The sequence below is a fragment of the Rhodamnia argentea genome, chromosome 6 (assembly GCF_020921035.1).
Source record: "Rhodamnia argentea isolate NSW1041297 chromosome 6, ASM2092103v1, whole genome shotgun sequence".
Lineage (NCBI taxonomy): Eukaryota > Viridiplantae > Streptophyta > Magnoliopsida > Myrtales > Myrtaceae > Rhodamnia > Rhodamnia argentea.
The window spans coordinates 10,912,880-10,919,997 of NC_063155.1; positions in this window are offsets into that span (position 1 = coordinate 10,912,880).

The following is a 7,118-nucleotide window of genomic DNA, read 5'->3' on the forward strand; positions in this document are numbered from 1 at the left end:
CTCCACCATCTCGGGAAGCTTGACATCTTCTTCATCATCGGAGGATATGGTGATGACCTCCTCCTTCTTAATTGGCGAGTGCTTTGGAGCCGTCTTGGTCGCACGAGGCTTCTTCGCCAATTTCATGTACAACTCCCAAATTCTTTCTTTCTCGCGCTCGAGTTCCAAATATCATCCACATCGGGTATAATCGCAACTCTCGCTACGGATGTGGTTCCGTCCATTGAGCTCTCGCCCATGAACAAATCCGAAAACCCGAAACGTAGCGGGCACTCGGTCTTCGCGTCGAATGGTCCTCCGCTCCCATGTAAATATGTCGGGTACATCAACGCGTCCTCGGGGCGCCATCTATCTAAAAAGGAAAAAATGACCTTCAACCCCGATCACTTAAACGATCTTACAAATTATGATGATATGTCGTGAAAATGCATGATATGCAAAATTTAAATTTACAAGTTCAAAATAAAGAGGGTAGTAAGCCTTACCAACCGGTGTTACTCTCTTTTTTAGTTTTTGGTTTTAGGTATACCAACCGTCCATTTCACATGCGCATGAGACAAGTGAGGTTCAACTCTAAAGAAATCAAAAAGGCTTGGGTATGGACCTAAAAAGGCTCCCGCTATACAAATCGATGGGCCGCCCACAAGCGCAATCAAACAACAAGTGGGTAGGACCATCAATCTTGCATAGCGAGCGGGATCAAATATGGTCAACCCAAGTGCAATCAAACACAAGAGCTTCACATACCGATCCCTATCTATGGCGACCTATTAGGGTGATTCGCGGCTCGGGTTTAAGCGCTTGTGTGTGCAATGTCGTGATCCTCGGAATATGCAAGACACGCACAACAATTTATATTCAAAACACCGCTTCAATATTTGCATAAATAAACACACAACCCGAAACTTCATATCTCGCATCAAAAGGTTAACATAGACATCACCCCTTATAACTCCCATCTGCATCAACATTTAACACTTTTTGTTAGTGGACGTACCTCATCTTCGGGAGCATCTGCAGAAAACGGGATTAGAAAGCACTCAACACTTTTATCGGCTTAAGTCCTCTTATGAAGCTTTTCCCCAGTGGAGTCGCCGGTCTGTCGCGACCCTCCGGAAATTTTTGTCGTATGTTCCGGGGTGAGTAGGGTTAATGAACCGATCCTCCTTTTATATACATATGGGATGGGATCGCGGGTCTCTCCCAAGATCCATTACTCGAATCGCGATGTCGGGTAGAATTTATCAAATATCGAAATTGATCTTGTGTGGTCGAGTGGCATGTGCGAAGTGTACATGCAATTTGGAGTCGCCACCGATCGATTTATTGGAAGGTACGATCGGAAAACCTTACCGAGCGGTCGGGAGAAACCGTTCGGTTCCGCGAAAACCGGAGATTATTGGGTCGGGGGACTTGGTTACGCCAAGATTTCAAATTGACGCCCTTTCGGTTACCGATGTCGAATGTTTTTCTAACCTAAGAATTCATGCGGATACGATATCGGGTGAGGTAGGTCCTAACAATTCTAAGTATTCATGCAGATGGGGATTTTCTATCCTAACAGTTACAATCGGAAGAATTTAATGTGCAATCAAAATCATCACAAGCAATCAAATCAATCAATCAAGGTTTGACATGTCTAAAATGGCCCTATCAGCCCACACAAAAATCAAATTCGGGTTTCGGGGTAATTTGGCGAAAATTTGGGGCGGAAGGCCCGGAAGGGTAGAATGGTCATTTTTGGGGTTCGGGACCCGAAAATCACAAAATTTCGATTTGACCAGTTGAATGTGGCCATTTCCCATTTTTTGTGATTTTCTTGCATTTTTCTAAATTTTCTAATTTTTTTGAATTTTTATTTATTTTTCAAAAATATTGGGAATTTTCCGGATCGACATAGATCGACCCTCGAAGTCTCAAAATTTTCGATCCAGACTTTATGAGTCCCGCATCGATCTAGAAATTTTTAGAAATTTTTTTGTGAAAAACTGGGAATTTTTTATGAATTTTCTAAGTATTTTTACAATTTTTTTGATTTTTTTTTTGGAAATTTCTTTTTATTTTTTATTATTTTTTTATTAATAAACCGGACCGGGTCAACCCGATCAACGACCGGTCAACCAAGTCCGACCTGACTCAGACTCAATCTAGCCCTATACGACGCCGTATACGTATTTATACTATTTATTTTTTATTTTCTAATACTAATTTCTAATATTCAGAATAAAAGAAAAAAAAAGGACGGCTGAGATCAATCTGTGAATTAATCTCAGCCGTCCGAACGTCCCGGACCAAAACGGCGACGTATCGGCCTTTATTCCCTAAACGACGTTGCATTAGTTAAATGCATCAACGGCCGCGATTAAATCCTATGAATCGATCTCAACCGTCGACTCATCACTAAACAAAACGACATCGTATTGCACCTTTGACAGACGGCCACGATTGATTCTCGAACTAATCCTAGCCGTCGCTTCGCCTAGCTATAAAATGGCGCCGCACCGCTAAACTAATGGATGGTCACGATCTAACCTAAGTTCAATCCGAGCCGTTCACTCTCTATATGCCCTAAACGACGTCGCCTAACACTAACTAAAACGGCACCGTTTCACCATTTTTCTATTTTCTAACTAATTAATGAAATTCTGAAAATACAAAAAAAAAACTGATCCGACGGTCCGGAATCAAACCAAGCGAATTATCTAAGCCGTCGGATTGAGTCCGAGTCGGCTCGCTCGCGCCAACGGCCGAGCCGACTCGAACGCGAGTTAGACCAACCAACGAACGCCACATCAGACACGCCGACCCGGTTGACCGCCACCTCGGCTCGTCTTCTTCCTCGCGCCCGCGAGCGAATGGACGGCTGAGGTTGCTCCGGCGAGATCCGACAGTGAGATCTCGCCGGAATGACCCCAAACCAACGCCAATCTATCCGTCTAAGCATCCAAACTAACATACTTAAAAATCAAAACATTTCATCCACAAAATCACCGTAAATCAGCCTCACACGGTCTCGATTTCTCGGAACCGGATTTCACGATTCAGAGCATATCTATCAAATTCAAGCTTCAACTACACTCAAATAAGGTTAAGGACACTTACCTCGGGCTCCGATTGAGCCCGCGGTGGCTGGATTTGTCCGGCCGAAGTCCGACCCGACCGAGGCATGATGAAGGTTCGACTCAGGTTTTTCAAGTGAAATCGATGCAAAAATCAAACGCGATCATGATTAGTGAAGTTCAAGAAGTAAGACGCACACACTAATTGAAGGAATCGTGCTAGGGAACGTGTGATGCCATACTCGCACGGTGTCAAGTTCGAGAAGTGAACTCACCGATTTTGGAAGTCTTGAGCCGATCTGGTCGATGTGATTGCTTTTCGGAGGCTCCGACGAGCTTTTGGACGTGGTTTCGAAGCTTGAGGTGGTCCGGATCGGCCGGACGAGCGATTCACGGTCCGAGCTTCGACGAGCGGCAATGGCGGCCGCGAGACCTCTTCTCTCTAGCTTTCTCTCTTTCTCTCTCTATTCGGTTCTTGGACGAAGCACGAATGAGCCTCCCCTTCTTCTCAAAGCTTCTTGGCTATTTATATCCACATTTGAAATTGGGTGCGCACGGATGAAGACTCGCCGGGCCTGGTCATGTGGCTTTTGGTTCGTCGGACGGCGACGGAATCGGTTACGATTCCGTCCAAGTCTGTCAAGTGTTCCTTTGATCACGAACGAGTATGGATTTCACGCGGTTTGCAAAATATTGACTATTATGGGCGCCGGGACTTTGACTTGCTCGCCGGAACTCTTCCGGCGAGCGTTGGCCTCGCCGTTGGTCTCAATCGATGCGGCCCGACCTAATGCACAAAAGCCCTAGGTCAATTGGATCAATTAGGCACGAATTGACCTTCAATTTGTCCATTGAATCTCGACTTTAAAACCTGCAAAATGCACGAGCTCGGTGAAGAAGACGATGCACTGTTCTGGACCGGTTCGACCGGTCCGATCGGCGGTCAGACCGGTTTGAACCGGTTCAGACGGTGGATTTTGCGCAATTTTCAAAATTAATCAAAATTTACTGGGAATTTTTGCAATTAAACCTCAAAATTGAACTTAGGGGCCTGGATATTATCTAGAAATGCAATTTTACCCAAAATTTCTTATCAATTTGCACAAAAGCCCCAAATTTTTCTATTTGCCCAAATTGGGGAAAACTTCAATTGGACGTCAATTTGGTAAAATTGGACTACGAGACCTATGCCAATCAATTCAGAATGTGTCAAAACCCTAGGGGTAGTCCAATTGTGTATGGAAAGTTCCTTAATTGAAAGTAATTTCAAAAATTGCAAAGTTGAGGGACTTAATTGCAAATATTTTGGGGATTTTGCCTAATTTGTGCAATTCGCGCAATTGAGGGTGCAATTGATCAAATTGAAGTTCAAAGGGATTGCAATTGAATGTCAAGACACAAAATGTGCAGAAATTGCAAATAAAAAGACTCAATTGGTATTTTTTATGCAAATTCAACCTTAGGCATCGTGAAGGAACTCCTAAAATTGAACTCAATTTTTGATTTTTTATGAGGTCAATATGAAAAGGGAATTAAAATAAAAATATTGGACTTTTTGTGTATTTTTGTGACCTCGAAAAGTATTTTTTATGAATTTTCAAGTATTTTCCTATTTTCCGAAAATATTAAAAAAAATGTGAAAAATATGAAAAATTATTTTTTGATCCAAATTGGTTCCTTGTGCTTGGCCAAGGCTTCTAATGTTGATTTTTTAATTTTTTTTTTATTTTTTGTGAATTTTTAGTGAATTTTGAAAAATAAAACTAAAGGAAAACCGACTTAAAATTCGGATGTCAACAAGCTCCAAAGACAAGAATCCAGGAAAAACTTTCACCTGAGGATTGCGTAGCAACCGAGGTAACAACAAAGGAAGATACACCGGAAGAACCAAGATGAAGCCGAGCTAAACAAGAAAGGTAAGCCTCAATATTAGCAAGACAATCATCTAAAGACGAGGATGAGTGGCACGGTTTGTGGATGGAGAAGATATAGGTACAACTAAGCGCAAGGTTGCATTAGAAAGATCACACATCTTCTAAAAATATTGATCCTTGGAATGTCCATTTTTCTTAAAGTAGTTCCAATAAAAACGTAAACCTCGCCGAGAAGAGACACGCTGGAAACCACACACAAAACTACACAGAGAACCACATTAGAACCACGTTGAGAATAACCAGACTGGAAACCACTCTGAGAGGAGCTAGATTGGAAGCCGGGCTATATGGCGGCCCGTATTGTAGAGGGATCTTGAGATGAAGGAGTACCAAGAATTCTTCATCTAGTTTTCTGAGCCTGAAGTTCCTTAGTAGCATTAGAGAGAGAAGATGCGGGATAACGATAGAGAGTCCGATTTCAAACTCCCTCAAAATTTGGTGAAAATTGCATCAAGAATTCATAAAGACGATTCTTGTTCTGATCTTCAAGTTTAAAAGCAGCACAAGCAGTGCAACCAGTATACATGGAACATACTAGACGAGCCAACACATCAAGTTGGGACCAATGAGACGTCGTATAATAATAAAAATCATGTATCGTTTATCTTGAGTGGCACGGCAAAGTCCTTGCATAAGCTGATAAACCCGAGCAGAACCTGTCTGTATAAACATCTCTACAATTCGATCGTATAATTGTTTCGTACCAACATTTTGAGAAAATTGGAGGCGAAGGTCGGGGCTAACATAACCAAATAAGATTGCCTATGCTTTCCGATCAGCAACATGCCAAGTCCTAATTTTAGATACACGTTTGGTCATCCGATCAGCCCTAGGTTTGGACTCGGTAGTATCTAACAAAGATGTAGGATAAGAACGAGCACTATTAATATGCTCATATAAATCACAATAAACAAGAGCAGCTATCGCTAAGGGTTTCCAAATAACATAATTAGAGCCATCCAACTTAACATCAATGCAATCAATCCGATCACTATCAAATATGATTATGAGATCAATAAATTCAAGTGAAGGCAAATATATAAATGAGTGACGAAGACAGAACCCGAAGGTTGATCGTGAGAACAAGGCGAAAGACGAAGAAGATCGGGCGAGACAAAGTCGGAGAAATTGCGAAATCATAGTGATGAAAACAATGTTGGGCGGTTGACGCGAGATGAAGGCACAACGACTTAGACAAATAGAACCACCGTAGTTGGGAATTGGTGTACAGTACTCACAAGATACAAACCCTAGCACTTGTACCATGATAGATTCAAAGAAGTAAATAATGGAATGATAATAATTATAATTAGGCACAAAGCCAATATAAATATACATACAAGGAAGGGTATAAACGTAAATATATACACTAAAAGGAAAATCCTAATCCTAATATATACAATATATCTAACATTGTATACTCGATCACAAAGTAGGCATCTCATTTTGACCTTCTTCGAATATCCTTCTTATCATGGCTGATGTTGTTGAATTTATCTCCATTTGTACCCTATGCTCACCAGTAAGTTGTCTCAAAATATTAGCTACACCAATCTACATTTGATCTACCATTGGAGATATATTTGATGACTTCCATACGCCTATTTGATCATCAAGGGTGGTGGAGAGTTGTCACGGCATAATTTATCTAGATTGCGTTGATTTCTAGTTCTCATTGTCATACTCCTCGGATCAACCATAAGAGTTCCACCAAGCATGCCAAAACGATGTATGGCAGCCTGAATTTGTGCCCGATTAACTTACAAGCGAATTAGGCGATGTCGGATTTGGATTATTAAGTGACAACGAGTTGGGGATGAAATAAAGTGGCAATGGACTTTTTAACTTTGGTGGTTGACGAGTGCAACCATAGTTAAGTGTTAGAAAATTTTGGAGCAATGATTGTTTTGGATCGCAAAGGAATTAATAGTGTCAAAGTCAATTTAGGATTGAACTGCGTAACCCGCTTAAACCGACCTTATACCCCCTATTATAAAAGTTCGCTCTTTCTCTGTCTTCTCTCCCTCTTTTCCCCATTTTATTCGTGGAACTCCCCCTCCAACCTGAGACTCTCTTGGATTTCTATGCGTGCCCAAGAAAAAAGTGCTCATTTGAGCTTGTTCGG